The sequence below is a fragment of the Triticum dicoccoides genome, chromosome 6B, assembly GCF_002162155.2.
Source record: "Triticum dicoccoides isolate Atlit2015 ecotype Zavitan chromosome 6B, WEW_v2.0, whole genome shotgun sequence".
NCBI lineage: Eukaryota > Viridiplantae > Streptophyta > Magnoliopsida > Poales > Poaceae > Triticum > Triticum dicoccoides.
In genome coordinates this window covers 659,087,052-659,108,314 of record NC_041391.1, presented here as the reverse complement: position 1 = coordinate 659,108,314, position 21,263 = coordinate 659,087,052, and the positions used below count along the sequence as shown (strand labels likewise).

The 21,263-nt window shown below is 44.6% G+C and overlaps 1 long non-coding RNA gene across 1 annotated transcript; it reads right to left on the bottom strand.

Annotated features, from left to right (window-relative positions):
* Positions 1 to 470: 470 nt before the first annotated feature.
* LOC119320176 lies at positions 471 to 1,917 on the bottom strand. Its single transcript, XR_005154837.1, has 3 exons — positions 1,106 to 1,917; positions 954 to 1,028; positions 471 to 860 (listed from the first exon to the last, which is right to left on the bottom strand). It is a non-coding gene; the product is annotated as an uncharacterized LOC119320176 (long non-coding RNA).
* Between the last annotated feature and the right edge of the window lie 19,346 nt (positions 1,918 to 21,263).

Below are 21,263 nucleotides of genomic sequence, written 5' to 3'. Positions count from 1 at the left end.
CGCCGCAGCCAATCCGTGGAGCCCGCCGCACAACCCCACGCACGCATCTGCCAGTGAGGGTGCCGCCGATCTCACGAAGGCTGCGCCGGATCAGGTCCGCCTAAATCAGGTTCCCCTAAACCCTAAACCCTTCGTCCATTCAACAAGGCCCGATTCAATAATACAACACATACATACAATAAGACACTTGAAGGTTTCAGAATTTTACAGATCCACCGGCAGCACATACATACAATTTGATGCTTCCGCCGGCAGCACATACAGCACATACATACAAGTTGATGCTTCTCTGAATTATACACGAAGCTGATTTACACCTTTTCTTTATAAATGTTCCCAGCTCGACCAGGTTTCAGTTTTTCCTATAAGCACGTACCAAAGGAAGCTTTACGAAAGGAAGCACGAAAATCAGCAGGTTCAAAGGAAGCACATGGATAAATATTTACCAAACATATACTAATTATCATCCGGTTTTGTCCTCCTGTACGTTGACATTGAAATTTACCTCTACCCCCTCTTGTTGATCTACATCCCCAACGAAGTATGGGAAATTGTAATAGCAAGGCACCGGAACAGAGAAAGGCATCGGATGTACCTCTACCCCCTCGTTGATCTACATCCCCAACGAAGTCCAAGTATACCTCTGCCCTGTCTTGTTGACCTTTATTCTGATGTAAACACAACATGAGAAATCATTTTACAGGCCATATTGAGGGTAATTCCGTCGACGAATCCATCCCAGAAATCGTTCCCGCACCAAGTCACAACATTGATGAGTACGACCCAATGACTCCATGTTTGGGGCTTTTGTAAATAACTTGCATTATAAAATGGTTTTTATTTCATCTTCTCATGTTGACCTACAATTGTGATAGGTCACTCATCATAACAAAAAGTAAGTATGATAACTTCAAATAGCAAGGCACTGGAACAAATAAAGGCATCGGATGTACCTCTACCCCGTCTTGTTGATCTACATCCCCAAGGAAGTCCAGGTATACCTGTACCCCGTCTTGTTGACCTTCATTCTGGTACAAACAAGACATTTCATATAACTACCGTGTTACATTCCATAATGAGGGTAAAAATATCGACGAATCCATACCAGAAATCGTTCCCGCACCGAGTCACAACATTTATGAGTATTACCCAATGACTCCAGGTATGTACCTTTTGTAAATAACATGCATTATCAAGTGGTTTTTTTTCATTAGCAATATTAGTCCCTCTGAGCATCGCAAATCTCCATAAACCTGGGAATGCAAGTCATATGGAGAAAATGCGAGTCATAAACCTGGGAACACAAATCTGAGCATGGCTCCTGCAGTCATATGGAGAAAATGCATGGCTGAAGTGACAATTATCAAGCAGATTACTAATGGGAATAAGCATTAGGGTGTAAACTGAATTCCAGTAATAAAGAGCATCAATTGTAGTTGAAAAGTAGTAGTAAAGTAAAATTAAAGCTTGTGGCTGGGGTCATATATAAACATAATGCATGTGTTATCAAATTTCTCAGAACACGTTCTTTTATGGGCACACATGATGTTCTTTAGTACAATTTTGTTGTTATTATTGTTCAAGGTGTGACTAATATTTTCTTCTCCAATATCAGAAATGTTTGGGTAGCCATGCCTGACAAAAAAACTAAACCATGCCACACTCATATTAAGAGTATCAATAGTATACTTTTGGATGGTAGTTTTCCTAAAAGTGCTATAATAATCGCCCTATATGTTGTAACTTATTATATCCATGATATTTTTTGCTATTGAGTGGTTATGTTTCTTTTTGTAGTGATGAAAGTTTGACAAACGATGAACTGGAGTCATTGGGTATTAGGAAATGTGACTGTGATTCAGTAGATTTCCCTTCTGCCATAATAATGATTCAGCTGCAACTTTTCTTCATATAATCCCAACGCACAGACACATGTAGGACAACAATAATGACAGCAATCATGGAAAACATACCATTACCAAAAACAGAGGGACAAAATGATATAAGCTGGTTTACATGGTAATATAAAAGGATATAGGGAGGAATAATTGCAAAGAGCTCAATCAGAAGACAAGAAAATATATGTGATGTTCATTGCCACTAAAAGAAACCAAATAAAGATCCATATTAAACAAAAACATCCAATGGACACTGTCGCAATGGGACACACCTTCCCTTCTTCTGCTTATGGGTGTTCATATTCTTCTATGAGCCTAACCACTAGCTTTTGTTCTGTTCCTGTAGGTCCAAAATGTAGGCAAAACAATGACTGCCCAAATGCCCATGGTCATGATGGTTTAGATTTTGCACCAGCGTCTACCCCAACTGCTTCCCAGATAACATCTCTACTCCTGAATGATGACAAGCGGTCTACCAGAAAGCATCATAAAGAATGCAGTAATAACTTGACAGAAGACCAAAGGGAGTGGAGAAACGCGCGAAGGCGAGAAAATTATCAAAAGAAAAAGGAAGAGAATGCGATCAAGCTTCAAGGTGAAAACCAGAATGTTTCTCGACCCCCTCTTGGCGATATCACTAATGTTCATTAGCCTTCGCATGAGATACCATGTACGGATCTAGAATTTATTCTTGGTATAATTGTAGCGTAAATTAGGTAATGGTAGCTACGGTGCAATGCGATAAAGAAAGCAACAATAACTTCACAGGAGATAAAAAGAAGCAGAACAACACGCGGAGGCGAGCATCTTATCCAAAGAAAAAATATGAGGATATGACCAACCTCCAAGCAGAATTTCAGTGTGTTTCCCGACCCCTCTTGGTGATATAACAAGTGCTGATCAATCTTCCCATAGCATATCAGGTACATGTGTTTAATTTTTCAGTTCATAAAGTATGTAATCGTTGGATAGAATGACTTCATTTTGCAGCTTCGTGCTTGCTGAACATGGATGATATGGTTATGTTCCAATTTTATTGTTCAACCAGCCAACCCAACTAGCTCCAGCTATACATCCTTGTCACATGCTGATGCAACGTTGCCTGCTTCGAGTACTCCCATTGATGGGTTCATTGGTGACAATGTACTAGCTGGGTGGCAACGTGAGAAAGAAGAACAAAGGGAGCAGAGAAACGCACGGAGACGAGCATCTTATCAGAAGAAAAAGGAAGAGGGTATGATCAACCTCCAAAAAAATAATCAAGTGCAGCGTGAGCGACGAAAGGAACAACGAAACTGCAGGACCCCTAATGAGCAGGGGAAGTCAAGTGTGAAGAGAAAGGCAGACTATGCTAGGAGGAAAAACACCCTTTGTGCTGAATCGATTGCAATGCCATGTCCAGATCTAGCTAGCGCATTGTCCAACTCTCACACTTTCAACCCTCACGCACATTGTCCGACTCTCACACTTCCAACCATCGCACAACAATCCGACATTGAACAGATAGATCGTGCCACAACCGACAAGTCGGCCCCCACATACATTCGCAACACCGAAACCGATGGTAGTTATCCCATCAATGATCATCTTTCATTTTGTAGTCATTCATCGGTTATTTATAATGATTCGATAATGTTATAGGTGCATACCTAAGCAGAACCCTAGGTGATGGTGACGTAGATGGCAACCTTGACAAAATCAATGAGCACCTACCAAATGCCGACCAGCAAACCAGTGATCCAGTAACAAAAGCGGATTATGGCTCCCCCGAGCAGAGTCATGGGTCCAGAGCTCAGCGTAGGACGAGAGAGCGAGCTTGCAAGGGAAGTATGGCGGTGAATAAGCATCAGGACAAAATTGGCAAGCGAAAATCATGTTTGCAGGTGCCATGTGGTGAGAGGAAGGCTCTGCTAGATCGTCGTAATGCAAGCTTTGCAGGTAGGGCGAATACCCGAACCGTCAAGACCATCTCCACATCGGAGATTAACTCAACGGGACAACCTACCATAGTTGAAGCAAACAATGCCTCAACATCATCTAGCATGCCGGAGTACACAATCAGAAGTGAAGGTAACACCCCCATCCTTACTCTTCGATCGTCCCTTGAGACTGAACCCTCATTTGTGTTGTTTGGCACCTGGGCAGACGACATGGACGCTTACCTCAATGGTCTCATGAATGATAATGCCAATCTTGATGACCTCTTTGACGATGAATATTACCTGTTTGCTGGTGAAGGTATGTACACCCGCTTGAGCGTGATCCACATGTTGGGGGTATCACCCTTATTATAAACATTGTTTGCAGGCTCAGATGCTGATGGCATGGAGCACGGCGAATTGGAAGACTCAAGTCACAATAACTATGTCGACCATGATCCACTAGACTATGTGTACTCAAACCTGCCAGACAACACACACATCCTGAAGCACGCCGCGAACTGCGCCCACTGCAAGGCCAAGAAATTTGAGTCCGAGGCCCCGGGATTCTGCTGTCGCAGTGGGCAGATCCAGCTGAAGCAACCGGAACCCATCCCGGAGCTCATGAGGCTTTGGTCTAGCACTGATGCGGACTCTAGGCATTTTCGGGAGAACATACGATTCTTCAACGGCCACTTCTCCTTCACAACCCTCGGCGTCAGCCTCGATGAAAGCTACACAAACATGAAGTCTGGGGTGTACAAATTCCGGGCACATGGCACCATCTACCACAACGTTCATTCCTTCGGGCCAACATCCCGTCCAGAGCATCTACAGTTGTACTTCTACGACGACGACCCAGGCCTAACCCATCGCAAGGCTGCCACCAAGCAATTAGACCAGGATGTCGTCAGAAAGTTAGTGGCCATACTCAGGGAAAACCAGTCACTTGGATTCTGTTTAATCATGTAAATTCACTTACCTACTGTATAGCATTTAATCATGTTTATACTCTATCTTTGCTGTACTACCTTGATGATATATACTCCATGTTTAAGTAATAAAAAATACAGTACTCCTGCATGTTATATACTCCCATTCGACCATCCCCTAAAAACTGAATCATAGTGATGTCATTGTTCTGCTACAACAGAACAATTTTATTCCAACAGAAAAACTAATCTAACAGAACTTGTAATCAGGATGTTACAATACATAGGAATCAATTTACCATCGTTTGTTCGGATGATGCAAAACATTGTGGGTATAGAAATATGCTACGGGCCATGTTACAAACAGAACAAAGTTAACATGAAGAGCCTCACCAAGGAGCGTGCGTGCAAGTGCCGACGGCAGAGACGATGGCAGGGGCAAGCTGGAGCTGGCAATGCCACGACGACGCCTCGTGGGCGACTTCTTGGACATGGAACAGCAACACGCCATCGTTGACTACCTGTGCGGCAGCGGCGGCGGCTCACAGGATCCAAAATCATCTTCCACGCCCACGGCTGTTGTATCCACGGGCGGCATCTCCTCAAGGACGGCGCTGCTGCATCATTTGCCCGCGTCCTTGCTTCCTTGGCCGGCTCTGCTTGCTGCTCGTGGACACTCGTGTGCTCCCCTGATGCCGCCGGAATGGAGCCACTGCAGAGGCGACGCCATCAGGACTGCAGCAGCCGTCTCCTGGACCGAACCCCCACTGCCGCGTACCAATGGTTGGAGCAGCACGTCGTGGACGAGACCGGAGCTGATGAGGGCAGCTGGGTACAGGGAAGACGGTCGGTGGCCTAGATTCGAGCTCGGGGTGGGGAAGGTGGCAGCGGAGGGTGGAATGGGATAGGGCCGGCGGCGTGAGATGTTGATCTGCTGGTGGCGCGTGTTTAGGGAGGAGAAGAGGAGGAGGCGGTCGGCACGGTGGGGAGAGGAAGGGGAGATCGACGGACACCATCGCCGGGGAAAGGAGGGGGAGAGAGTGAGCGGCTGCGAGGGGGAGAGAGTGGGTGGGGAGATGTTTTTTTTTTCTGAGCATCGACTGGGGAGGGGTGGCCCGTTTAACTCAGCCGGACCGTGCCGTGGCGGACCGGCCCATTTGGCTAGGTCTGTCTGTGATGGGGAGAGATCTGGATAAGGTTGTAGGGTGAAAAAAAACTGCAAATAAAAATATCTGTGTTAGTCCCACTTTTGGTTTTATTATATATTATACAAGTTTATACTCCCTCCGTTCCTAAATGTAAGTCTTTGAAGAGATTTCATTATGGACCACATACGGAGCAAAATGAATGAATCTAAACTCTAAAATGCATCTATATACATCCGTATGTGGTTTATAGTGGAATCTCTAGAAAGACTTATATTTAGGAACGGAGGGAGTATAATGCAGTATAAAATATTATTATATTTTATATGTTCCACCTTTGTTCAACATAGATAAAGAGTGATGGACTCGGATGATGTTTCAAGAAATCAACTGACATATGCACTGACGTAACGATGGCAGATCGGACTGAAATACGATGAGATCTATGTATGTTATGCATGCTAATACAAAGGGTGCATTATTTTATAAAAATTTTCAGAATGTAGGAGACACAAATATGGATATTAAGTGGAGATGCACAAAAAGAATCCATTTCCAGGGGCTCCGAAGCGACATCACCGCAAGGGACCGACAATTCATCGTGTTTTTACAACATAATGATATGGAAGCAGTGATATCTCATAAAAAAAAGATGTCAATTTAATGTTTATCGCACAAGGTATTTTTTTTCAATGTTATCATCGATCTTTCCTTCATCATATTGCCTTCCGTGTTCACTTAATTAGGCATTTTTATACTAATTGGCTCATTTTTCTATCATGCCGGCAGACTATGTTTGTCCCCGTAGAGATATTATAGTCATCGAATCAATCATGTCTGCCCCCAAAAAAACCAAATTCGTGGACATTGGAGATGCCTTGTTATCAAAATATTTACCTTTATATAACTTCAGCAAAATATTTGAGAAGCCCGTGGCAACGCACGGGCATTCTACTAGTAAATATAAAGAGTTCCCGCAAAAAAAATATGGAAAGAAGAGTACGAGATGATATTTTTTTGCGGAGAAGAGAGTACGAGATGATGATCCCATAATTAACGAGTTGGAGCCAATGATAATCACATGCAGCTGAAAGATTTTTTTTCACGGGTACACATGCAGTTAAAAAATTACTGTGGATGCATACTAGCGAATACTCCTTACTTCCCAAAATATAAAACGCTTGACTTTCCACCATCTTTAATGCATAACTTTGATCACTAACATATATACAAAACTATATGAATCTAGCATGTATAAATAGTATCACATATTTGTCGTGCAAAATAGTTTTATTTTATATATCTTTATACTAATTATGTAGACATGCTACAAGTGAAAATCATAGTTAAAATTATGTCAAACAGTCCCTGCAAAAAAAATTATGTCAAAGAGCAAAACAAAAAAAGTCAACCTGCCTTATATTTTCGAAATGAGTGAGTACTTCTTTCAGAACAACCGAGTAGCTTTAATTAAGGATTATATACTTTTTTAGAATTAATTAAGGAATATATAATTTTTTTAGTCTAGGAATATATACATGGGAGGAGGACGGGAGAGTTCTAATTAAATTGCATGTGGAGACTTCTAAAAACACAAGCTTGTGGCCACCCACTGCCCCGCATCACGGGTTCTTCTGATCCACTGCGGCAACTCTGCAGTCATAGCAGCTGCGGAAACGAAGGCAGTGAAAGGACCAAACTCATCTGCATGGCCGTGCGGGGGAGCACCACCGGAGTGTATTGGGGCCGGAAGACGACGTGCTTTGTTATGCCCATCGACGGCAAGCGCCAGGTGTGGCACAAGGAGCAATTGCATCAAGGGATCGGCGATATCGACTAGGTCTGCAAGAGCCCCGAGGACCCAAGAAGGGAAGAACAAGGCAAGAGTATGTGCTGATAATGATCCAAACTGACAGAGGGAGATGTGCGCAGTCTTAGAAGATATATTCAGTTCTCTCCTCTCTGGTTAATTTTGATGTTTTTCAGATTATGTAGTAGTAGTACTCCCTCCTTCCCATAATGTAAGACGTTTTTGACAAGTTTCAAAAACGTCTTACATTATGGGACGGAGAGAGTAGTTATGTATGAGAGAATGCAATCTTGTTGTCCACAAACTAGTGCGTTTTTACCCGCAAAAAAAAGAGAGAAAAAACTAGTGTGTTTTTCATATGAAGTTCATCCATGGTCAAATCTTTGTGCTGACTTGTAGGAACACCGCCGCAAGATGAGTTGTGCCAATGTGTCTGTCAAAGCAATGGGTGGGTGCTTCAGATTTGTACAACATGGTACCGTATATGTGTACGTGTCTAAGCCAGTAGCTCACTTTGGAACTGAAAGCTTGGCCAGCTGAAAGGAAACGTGGCTTGTACTATGATCCTTATGCTATAAATGAGACACGTATTACCATGAAAAAAAAAAGGTTACATTACTCAGCTGTTGGACTGACCAGATAAGAGTTCCTTCGAGTATATACATTGGGGTTCTATGTTAATTTTGCTATGCTAGTCTAATTGATGATACCCTGAACCTAGAGCTTCAGTTACAACTTACAAGACTGGACCTCACGCTGGGAGGAGTTTTATTCTGAGATGCACCAATTTTCCTTATTCTGAATTTTGCAAGTTATATACTGGAGAGGTCCTAGAGATTGTAATAAGGTGACAACACATTTAATAAACTAGCATCTGATGCTTCTATTTAGTTCGTGTTTGCGGAGTTTGCTTTCCTAAAAAATCAGGGTGACATTGTCACCGGACAGAACACAGACTATGATGGTTGCCAATGCAGAAGGACGAATTGGGTATGTGCCGCTGGAGATATTGGACTCCCTGTCAAGAAATTTGTCGCCGTGGTCACTCCAAACAGCAGATCGCTCGATGCCAGTTTATGTTATTTCCAGGTGCAAGCAACAGAGTATGTGCAAAACTGGGCATTGCTAGCCCCGCTGCCACTGACCAACACAACAATCCTTTTCTTCGACGCCACCAAGAAGTGATCCCCCTATCAGTCGTTCATGTTCGGTACGAACAACAACCAGCTCAAAGACAAACGAGGCACAGTATTTGCTACGTACTTTCTTGGATATAAAGATGTCACAACACCTGAATTTTTTCCGACATCGACCTCGTACACCTGGATATAAAGTTGTTAAGTGGGCTTATCGAGGCAGGATTTATAATTTGGTTATTGAATTTGAGGATGAGAGCCTTTTGGCTGCGGCGGCTCACGGGTCTGATGTGGATATGCACGAGGGTGATGGCAGCGTGGGAGCAAAGGAGCCGCCGGTCGATGACTCTGGACGACAGCTGTCCAAAGGACCGGGGTCCGAGTCTGCGACGACCGGGGATGGGGCGGATCCACTCTCCTCGGTGCCTACGGCAACTCTGAGATTTGGGTCCTTCAAACCCGCTTCTGCATCCCCGAGACTGTGGAGTGATCGGGTGGAGTCCGAGGAGACTTTTGAGCTCGCGTTGCCTGCTTTGGTTTTTGAGGATACGGTGTGTACTATTCCTGGGGTTCCTGGGGCTTCGTCGGTCTCGGTCTAGGGAGAGGAGGAGGTGAGTCGGTAGGTGGCCACTCCCTCTCGTGCTCAGCAGGCTGTCCCTCCTCAGGACGTGGCGCGGGTGTTTGTGGTCGGTTTGTCGGGAGGGGTCCCGGGGCAGGCGGCCTTGAGTTGCTCTTCTCCTGCTGAGGTAGGAGATTCGGGGCAGGTGGCACCCGTGTCCTTCTCTACGTTGGGAGGGGGTCTGGGGCAGGTGGCCTCGGACACCTCCTCTCCCGTCGCGTCTACCTCTCTGCTGGTGGCGACTGTGCCATCGGGAGGAGGCTCGGGGCAGGTGGCCTCGGAGCCCTCTTCTCCTGAGGCGCCTATGGTGGTGGCCTCTCCGGTGCTAGGTGGGGAGTTCGGGCAGGTGGCCCATGCACTCCCTTCCCCCCGTTCACCACCGGCTCCGCCCTGTGGGGCGCCCAGACGTCTGAGGCCATGGTGAGTGCCTTTCCACTTCCTGGTTTGTCTGCTGGGGAGTCCGTGCAGGCGGACCGACCTAGCAGATGGGGTGAGGCAGGAGGCCCTACCCCGACCAGGATCTCTCGGGAGGAGGTTATAGCGTTTGGAGGGATTCAGGATCCGATGTCTGAGGGGCGACGGGTGAGTGGCCGTCTCCAGACTCAGCCAGATGTGGATGACATTCAGCAATGGTGCGCCATGAGGGCGGCTAAGCTCCGTGACATTGAGGTCACTACTGGTATGCCGGTTAATACTTCTAATTCCATTCTGCATTTTTCTAATGATGAGATTGTTGAAAATGCAAATCAATTAGGAGTTTCACTAGGTAATAATGTTACTGAAATCTCTAATTATGTTAATGATCTTTTGGATCTAGAGGCTGAGCGGGCCTTAGAGATGATTCGTAATATAGCGGCGGTTAAGCCCATGAGTGATTCTGAGGTTGATGCTTTGGGGGTCAGGGTGCTCGATAATTTTTGTGCGGATCTTATTCCTCCCATACCCGAGGCGGAAGAGGAGGATGATACTTCTGAGATGGTTATGGCTAGACCTTCTGAGACTGGTTGTGAGGACCGGTTACAGGGTCAAATTGTCTCCAAACGCAAGTGGAAACGGAAGGTGTACCCGGTGTCTGCAGTGCGTAGGAGTGCTAGGATTCGTACGGCAAAAAAATTCCATGATGAACTATGAAAGGAATCTTTTGGAATAGCAGAGGTCTAAAGGACTTGGCTACAAGAAGGTTTCTTGCTGAGGCGTCTGTCGAGCATCGTTTAGATTTTATCGCTCTATCAGAGACCGGTAGAGATAATTTTGCGCCACAATTTCTAAATACTTTATCGGGAGGTATTGATTTTGATTGGCATTGCCTACCACCGAGAAGGAGATCGGGTGGGATCTTACTCGGCGTTCGATGTGAAGCGCTCGAGGTTCGAAGTGTGGTAATGGGTGACTTTGCAGTCAAGTTTCGGGTACATTTGAAGGACGATGGGTTTAATTGGGCTTTGGTTGCGGTATATGGTGCCGCACAGCCCGAACTCAAGCCCGAGTTCTTGGCTGATCTCGTTAGGATTTGCGGCTGCGAGTAGCTTCCTATCCTGGTGGGGGGTGATTTTAATATCATTAGACAGCGTGAGGATAAGAACAATGATAACTTTGATGGCAGATGGTCGTTCATGTTTAATACTATCATTGAAAGTCTTGACCTGAGAGAGATTGAGCTCTCGGGTAGAAATTTCACCTAGGCTAACGCGCTGCCAAATCCGATGTATGAGAAGTTGGATCGAGTGTTGGCTAGTGTCGATTGGGAACAGGAGTTTCCGTTAGTAACAGTTCAGGCTTTGTCCCGTGGAATTTCTGATCACACGCCGTTATTTGTGGACTCTGGTGAGGCCACCCCCCTGGGAAACAAAAACTCGTTCTCCTTTGAGCTGGCTTGGTTTGAACGAGAAGGTTTCTTTGATCTTGTAGCCAGAGAGTGGGCTAAGGATTCAGGAGGGAAGACTGCGCTTCAGCGCTGGCAGAATAAGATTAGGCATTTGAGAAGTTTCCTGCGTGGGTGGGCTAAGCATCTTAGCGGGATTTATAAGGCCAAAAAGGAAAGGATCCTTTCCCTTATTCAGTCCCTAGATGTAAAAGCAGAAACCATGGTGCTGCCGGCCGCGGAGCTTTATGCCAAGCTTGACGCGGAGATGAGGCTGAAAGAACTTCTTCGAGAAGAGGAATTGAAGTGGGCGTTGCGGGCCAAGGTCTGGCGAGTAGTCCAGGGGGATGCGAACACTCAATTCTTTCACATGATCACTAATGGTAAACATAGAAAGAAGAGGATCTTTCAGCTTGAGCAAGATGAAGGAACAATTTTAGGGCAGGAAAACCTAAAATTGTACATTACAAAGTATTACAAGCAGCTGTTTGGTCCTCCAGAGGATAACTGTGTGTCTCTGGATGAGTCTAGGGTTGAGGATGTTCCTCAACTCACAGCGGTGGAGAATGACATTCTAGCGGCTCCTTTTTCTGAGAAAGAGGTGTTTGAGGCCATATCGCAAATGAAAAATAACAAGGCACCGAGCCCCGATGGATTTCTAGCGGAGTTTTATAAAAAGTGTTGGCATATTATTAAAGGGAATTTGTTGCCTTTGTTCAATGATCTCTTCTCTGGGCAGCTTTAGCTTTTTCAGCTGAATTTTGGAACGATAACCCTTCTTCCTAAGAAAACAGAGGCTGTGAGAATTGAGCAATTCAGGCCCATTTATCTTATTAATGTAAGTTTCAAAATCTTTACCAAGGTCGGGACTAATAGGCTCACACAGATCGCGCATGCTGTGGTGCAGCCTACCCAAACTGCTTTCATGTCGGACAGGAACATCCTTGAAGGGGTTGTGGTCCTTCATGAAACGCTCCATGAGATCCACACGAAAAAGGTAGATGGGGTTGTTTTCAAAGTGGATTTCGAGAAAGCATACTACAAAGTCAAATGGCCCTTGCTTCAACAGGCCTTTCGCATGAAGGGTTTTGATGAAGCTTGGCGACGCCAGGTAGAATCCTTCACGCAAAAAAGGGAGTGTTGGAATTAAAGTGAATGACGATATAGGTCATTATTTCCAGACACACAAAGGCCTAAGGCAAGGTGATCCAATGTCTCCTATTGTGTACAACATTGTGGTTGACATGTTGGCAATTCTCATAGGAAGGGCAAAGGAGGCCGGTCAGGTGGGTGGCTTGGTGCCTCATCTAGTTGATGGGGGTGTGTCCATTCTGCAGTACGCTGATGATACAATCATCTTTATGGAGCATGACTTGGCAAAAGCAAGAAATATGAAGCTGGTGTTATGCTTATTTGAACAATTGACCAGATTAAAGATTAACTTTCATAAAAGCGAGTTGTTCTGCTTTGGTAGAGCCAAGGAGGAACAAGAGGCTTATAAGCAATTGTTTGGATGTGAATGTTGGGGAACGTAGTAATTTCAAAATTTTCCTATGCACACGCAAGATCATGGTGATGCATAGCAACGAGAGGGGAGAGTGTGTCCACGTACCCTCGTAGACCGAAAGCGGAAGCGTTATGACGACGCGGTTGATGTAGTCGTACGTCTTCACGATCCGACCAATCCAAGCACTGAACGTACGTCACCTCCGAGTTCAGCACATGTTCAGCTCGATGACGATCCCCGGACTCCGATCCAGCAGGGTGTCGGGGATGAGTTCCGTCAGCACGGCGGCGTGGTGACGATGACGATGTTCTACCGACGCAGGGCTTCGCCTAAGCACCACAACAATATGCCGAGGTGGAATATGGTGGAGGGGGGCACCGCACATGGCTAAGGAACGATCACGAAGATCAACTTGTGTGTCTAGAGGTGCCCCCTGCCCCCGTATATAAAGGAGGAAGGGGAAGGTGCGGCCGGCCCCCTAGGGGTGCGCCTGGAGGAGTCCTACTCCCACCGGGAGTAGGACTCCCCCCCTCTTGCCTTGTTGGAGAAGGAATGGGGAAGGGGGAAAGAGGAAAGGGGGGCACCCCCCCTCCTTATCCTATTCGTACTATGGGGAGGGGGCGCGCGGCCTGCCCTGGCCGGCCCTCCTCTTCTCCCTTATGGCCCATGTAGGCCCATTAACCCCCGGGGGGGTTCCGGTAACCCCCGGTACTCCGGTAAAATCCCGATTTCACCCGGAACGATTCCGATATCCAAATATAGGCTTCCAACATATCAATCTCTATGTCTCAACAATTTCGAGACTCCTCGTCATGTCCGTGATCACATCCGGGACTCCGAACAACCTTCGGTACATCAAAACTTATAAACTCATAATAAAACTGTCATCGTAACGTTAAGCGTGCGGACCCTACGGGTTCGAGAACTATGTAGACATGACCTAGAACTATTTCTGATCAATAACCAATAGCGGACCCTAGATGCTCATATTGGCTCCTACATATTCTACGAAGATCTTTATCGGTCAAACCGCATAACAACATATGTTGTTCCCTTTGTCATCGGTATGTTACTTGCCCGAGATTCGATTGTCAGTATCCAATACCTAGTTCAATATCGTTACCGGCAAGTCTCTTTACTCGTTATGTAATGCGTCATTCCGTAACCAACTCATTGGTCACATTACTTGCAAGGCTTATAGTGATGTGCATTACCGAGAGGGCCCAGAGATACCTCTCCGACAATCGGAGTGACAAAACCTAATCTCGAAATACGCCAACTCAACATCTACCTTTGGAGACACTTGTAGAGCTCCTTTATAATCACCCAGTTACGTTGTGACGTTTGGTAGCACACAAAGTGTTCCTCCGGTAAATGGGAGTTTCATAATCTCATAGTTGTAGGAACTTTGTATAAGTCATGAAGAAAGCAATAGCAACATACTAAACGATCAAGTGCTAGGCTAACAGAATCGGTCAAGTCAATCACATCATTCTCCTAATGATGTGATCTCTTTAATCAAATGACAACACATGTCTATGGTTAGGAAACATGACCATCTTTGATTAATGAGCCAGTCAAGTAGAGGCATACTAGTGACATTAAGTTTGTCTATGTATTCACACATGTATCATGTTTCTGGTTAATACAATTCTAGCATGAATAATAAACATTTATCATGATATGAAGAAATAAATAATAACTTTATTATTGCCTCTAGGGCATACTTCCTTCAGTGTCCCACTTGCACTAGAGTCAATAATCTAGATTACACAGTAATGATTCTAACACCGATGGAGTCTTGGTGTTGTCAACTGGTATGCTACATTCAGATCCGTATGTATCTTGCAAATCTCTATGTCTCCCACCTGGACTTGGTCCTGGATGGAATTGAAGCGTCTCTTGATGTGCTTGGTCCTCTTGTGAAATCTGGATTCCTTTGCCAAGGCAATTGCACCAGTATTGTCACAAAAAATCTTCATTGGTCCTGATGCACTAGGTATGACACCTAGATCGGAAATGAACTCCTTCATCTAGACTCCTTAATTTGCTACTTCCGAAGCAGCTATGTATTCCGCTTCACATGTAGATCCTGCCACGACGCTTTGTTTAGAACTGCAACAACTTACAGCTCCACCATTTAATAAAAACACGTATCCGGTTTGCGATTTAGAATCGTCCGGATCAGTGTCAAAGCTTGCATCGACGTAACCATTTACGACTAGCTCTTTGTCACCTCCATAAATGAGAAACATATCCTTAGTCCTTTTCAGGTATTTCAGGATGTTCTTGACCGCTGTCCAGTGATCCACTCCTGGATTACTTTGGTACCTCCCTGCTAAACTTATTGCTAAGCATACATCAGGTCTGGTACACAGCGTTGCATACATGATAGAGCCTATGGCTGAAGCATAGGGAACATCTTTCATTTTCTCTCTATCTTCTGCTGTGGTCGGGCATTGAGTCTGACTCAACTTCACACCTTGCAATACAGGAAAGAACCCTTTCTTAGCCTGATCCATTTTGAACTTTTTCAAAACTTTATCAAGGTATGTGCTTTGTGAAAGTCCAATTAAGCGTCTTGATCTATCTCTATAGATCTTGATGCCTAATATGTAAGCAGCTTCACCGAGGTCTTTCATTGAAAAACTTTTATTCAAGTATCCCTTTATGCTATCCAGAAATTCTATATCATTTCCAATTAACAATATGTCATCTACATATAATATCAGAAATGCTACCGAGCTCCCACTCACTTTCTTGTAAATACAGGCTTCTCGAAAAGTCTGTATAAAACCATATGCTTTGATCACACTATCAAAGCGTATATTCCAACTCCGAGATGCTTGCACCAGTCCATAAATGGATCGCTGGAGCTTGCACACTTTGTTAGCACCTTTTGGATCGATAAAACCTTCCGGTTGCATCATATACAACTCTTCTTCCAGAAAACCATTCAGGAATGCAGTTTTTACATCCATTTGCCAAATTTCATAATCATAAAATGCGGCAATTGCTAACATTATTCGGACAGACTTAAGCATCGCTACGGGTGAGAAAGTCTCATCGTAGTCAACCCCTTGAACTTGTCGAAAACCTTTTGCAACAAGTCGAGCTTTGTAGATAGTTATATTACCATCAGCATCAGTCTTCTTCTTGAAGATCCATTTATTCTCAATGGCTTGCCGATCATCGGGCAAGTCAACAAAAGTCCATATTTTGTTCTCATACATGGATCATATCTCTGATTTCATGGCTTCAAGCCATTTTGTGGAATCTGGGCTCATCATCGCTTCCTCATAGTTCGTAGGTTCGCCATGGTCAAGTAACATGACTTCCAGAATAGGATTACCGTACCACTCTGGTGCGAATCTTACTCTAGTAGACCTACGAGGTTCAGTAGAAACTTGATCTGAAGTTTCATGATCAATATCATTAGCTTCTTCACTAATTGGTGTAGTTGTCACAGGAACCGGTTCTTGTGATGAACTACTTTCCAATAAGGGAGCAGGTATAGTTACCTCATCAAGTTCTACTTTCCTCCCACTCACTTCTTTCAAGAGAAACTCCTTCTCCAAAAAGGATCCGAATTTAGCAACGAAAATCTTGCCCTCAGATCTGTGATAGAAGGTGTACCCAATAGTCTCTTTTGGGTATCCAATGAAGACACATTTTTCTGATTTGGGTTCGAGCTTATCTGGTTGAAGTTTCTTCACGTCGCAGCCCCAAACTTTAAGAAACGACAACTTTGGTTTCTTGCCAAACCACAGTTCATAAGGCGTCGTCTCAACGGATTTTGATGGTTTCCTATTTAACGTGAATACGGCCGTCTCTAAAGCATAACCCCAAAACGATAGCGGTAAATCAGTAAGAGACATCATAGATCATACCATATCCAGTAAAGTACGATTACAATGTTCAGACACACCATTTCGTTGTGGTGTTCCGGGTGGCGTGAGTTGCGAAACTATTCCGCATTGTTTCAAATGTAAACCAAACTGTAACTCAAATATTCTCCTCCACGATCAGATCATAGAAATTTTATTTTCTTGTTACGATGATTTTCCACTTCACTCTGAAATTCTTTGAACTTTTCAAATGTTTCAGACCTGTATTTCATCAAGTAGATATACCCATATATGCTCAAATCATCTGTGAAGGTGAGAAAATAACGATACCCGCCGCGAGCCTCAATATTCATTGGACCACATACATCAGTATGTATGATTTCCAACAAATCAGTTGCTCGCTCCATAGTTCCGGAGAACATTTTAGTCATCTTGCCCATGAGGCACGGTTCGCAAGTACCAAGTGATTCATAATCAAGTGATTCCAAAAGTCCATCAGTATGGAGTTTCTTCATGCGCTTTACACCGATATGACCTAAACGGCAGTGACACAAATAAGTCGCACTATCATTATCAACTCTGCATCTTTTGGTTTCAACATTATGAATATGTGTATCACTACTATCGAGATTTAAAAAAAATAGACCACACTGTAAGTGTGCATGACCATAAAAGATATTACTCATATAAATAGAACAACCATTATTCTCTGATTTAAATGAATAACCGTCTTGCATCAAACAAGATCCAGATATAATGTTCATGCTCAACGCTGGCACCAAATAACAATTATTTAGGTCTAAAACTAATCCCGATGGTAGATGTAGAGGTAGCGTGCCGACCGCGATCATATCGACTTTGGAACCATTTCCCACGCGCATCGTCACCTCGTCCTTAGCCAATCTTCGCCTAATCCGTAGTCCCTGTTTTGAGTTGCAAATATTAGCAACAGAACCAGTATCAAATACCCAGGTACTACTGCGAGCATTAGTAAGGTACACATCAATAACATGTATATCACATATACCTTTGTTCACTTTGCCATCCTTGTTATCCGCCAAATACTTGGGGCAGTTCCGCTTCCAGTGTCCAGTCTACTTGCAGTAGAAGCACTCAGTCTCAGGCTTAGGTCCAGACTTGGGTTTCTTCTCTTGAGCAACAACTTGTTTGCTGTTCTTCTTGAAGTTCCCCTTCTTCTTCCCTTTGCCCTTTTTCTTAAAACTGGTGGTCTTATTGACCATCAACACTTGATGCTCCTTCTTGATTTCTACATCCACAGCCTTTAGCATTGCGAAGAGCTCGGGAATAGTCTTGTCCATCCCTTGCATATTATAGTTCATCACGAAGCTCTTGTAGCTTGGTGGCAGTGATTGAAGAATTCTGTCAATGACACTATCATCAGGAAGAGTAACTCCCAGTTGAATCAAGTGATTATTATACCCAGACATTTTGAGTATGTGTTCACTGACAGAACTATTCTCCTCCATCTTACAGCTATAGAACTTATTGGAGACTTCATATCTCTCAATCCAGGCATTTGCTTGAAATATTAACTTCAACTCCTGGAACATCTCATATGCTCCATGACGTTTAAAACGTCGTTGAAGACCCGGTTCCAAGCCGTAAATCATGGCACACTGAACTATTGAGTAGTCATCAACTTTGCTCTGCCAGACGTTCTTAACATCGTCAGTTGCATCTGCAGCAGGCCTGGCACCCAGCGGTGCTTCCAGGATGTAATTCTTCTGTGCAGCAATGAGGATAATCCTCAGGTTACGGACCTAGTCCGTGTAATTGCTACCATCATCTTTCAACTTAGCTTTCTCAAGGAACGCATTAAAATTCAATGAAACAATAGCACGAGCCATCTATTTACAACAAAGATAGACAAGCAAAATACTATCAGGTACTAAGTTCATGATAAATTTAAGTTCAATTAATCATATTACTTAAGAACTCCCACTTAGACAGACATCTCTCTAGTCATCTAAGTGATCACGTGATCCAAATCAACTAAACCATGTCCGATCATCACGTGAGATGGAGTAGTTTCAATGGTGAACATCACTATGTTGATCATATCTACTATATGATTCACGTTCACCTTTCGGTCTCCGTGTTTCGAGGCCATATCTGTATATGCTAGGCTCCTCAAGTTTAACCTGAGTATTCCACGTGTGCAATGGTTTTGCACCCGTTGTATTTGAACGTAGAGCCTATCACACCCGATCATCACGTGGTGTCTCAGCACGAAGAACTTTCGCAATGGTGCATACTCAGGGAGAACACTTCTTGATAATTTAGTGAGAGATCATCTTAAAATGCTACCGTCAATCAAAGCAAGATAAGATGCATAAAGGATAAACATCACATGCAATCAATATAAGTGATATGATATGGACATCATCATCTTGTGCTTGTGATCTCCATCTCCGAAGCACCGTCATGATCACCATCGTCACCGGCACGACACCTTGATCTCCATCGTAGCATCGTTGTCGTTACGCCATCTATTGCTTCTACGACTATCGCTACCGCTTAGTGATAAAGTAAAACAATTACAGGGCGTTTGCATTTCATACAATAAAGCGACAACCATATGGCTCCTGCCAGTTGTCGATAACTTCGGTTACAAAATATGATCATCTCATACAATAAAATATAGCATCACATCTTGACCATATCACATCACAACATGTCCTGCAAAAACAAGTTAGACGTCCTCTACTTTGTTGTTGCAAATTTTATGTGGCTGCTACGGGCTGAGCAAGAACCATTCTTACCTACGCATCAAAACCACAACGATAGTTCGTCAAGTTGGTGCTGTTTTAACCTTCGCAAGGACCGGGCGTAGTCACACTCGGTTCAACTAAAGTTGGAGAAACAGACACCCGCTAGTCACCTGTGTGCGAAGCACGACGGTAAAACCAGTCTCGCGTAAGCGTACGCGTAATGTCGGTCTGGGCCGCATCATCCAACTGTAGGGGAACATAGTAATTTCAAAAAATTTCCTACGCACACACAAGATCATGGTGATGGCATGGCAACGAGAGGGGAGAGTGTTGTCCATGTACCCTCATAGACCGTAAGCGGAAGCATTAGCACAACGCGGTTGATGTAGTCGTACGTCTTCACGATCCGACCGATCCAAGCACCGAACGTACGGCACCTCCGAGTTCAGCACATGTTCAGCTCAATGACGATCCCCGGACTCCGATCCAGCAAAGCTTCAGGGATGAGTTCCGTCAGCACGACGGCGTGGTAACGATGATGATGTTCTACCGACACAGGGCTTCGCCTAAACTCCGCGATGATATGACCGAGGTGGAATATGGTGGAGGAGGGCACCGCACACGGCTAAGGAACGATCCGTAGATCAACTTGTGTGTCATGGGGTGCCCCCTGCCCCCGTATATAAAGGAGCAAGGGAGGAGGAGGCCGGCCCTAGGAGGAGGGCGCGCCAAGGGGAGTCCTACTCCCACCGGGAGTAGGACTCCTTCTTTCCTAGTCCAACTAGGAGAAGGGGGGAAAGGAGGGAAGTGGAGAAGGAAGGGAGAGGGGGGCCGCGCCCCAAACCCTTTGTCCAATTCGGACTGGGCTTGGGAGGGGCGCGCGCCACCTCCTGGCTCCTTCCCACTAAGGCCCATTATGGCCCAATACTCTTCCCCGTATTCCCGTAACTCCCCGGTACTCCGAAAAATACCCGAATCACTCGGAACCTTTCCGAACTCCGAATATAGTCGTCCAATATATCGATTTTTACGTCTCGACCATTTCGAGACTCCTCGTCATGTCCCCGATCTCATCCGGGACTCCGAACTCCTTTGGTACATCAAAAATCATAAACTCATAATATAACTGTCATCAAAACCTTAAGCGTGCGGACCCTACGGGTTCGAAAACTATGTAGACATGACCTAGAACTATTCTTGGTCAATAACCAATAGCGGAACCTGGATGCCCATATTGGCTCCTACATATTCTACGAAGATCTTTATCGGTCAAACCGCATAACAACATACTTTGTTCCCTTTGTCATCGGTATGTTACTTGCCCGAGATTCGATCGTCGGTATCCAATACCTAGTTCAATCTCGTTACCGGCAAGTCTCTTTACTCATTACGTAATGCATCATTCTGTAACTAACTCATTAGCTACATTGCTTGCAAGGCTTATAGTGATGTGCATTACCGAGAGGGCCCAGAGATACCTCTCCGACAATCGGAGTGACAAAACCTAATCTCGAAATACGCTAACCCAACATGTACCTTTGGAGACACCTGTAGTACTCCTTTATAATCACCCAGATATGTTGTGATGTTTGGTAGCACCCAAAGTGTTCCTCCGGTAAACGGGAGTTGCATAATCTCATAGTTACAGGAACATGTATAAGTCATGAAGAAAGCAATAGCAACATACTAAACGATCAAGTGCTAGGCTAACGGAATGGGTCATGTCAATCACATCATTCTCCTAATGATGTGATCCCGTTAATCAAATGACAACTCTTTTGTCCATGGCTAGGAAACTTAACCATCTTTGATTCACGAGCTAGTCAAGTAGAGGCATACTAGTGACACTATGTTTG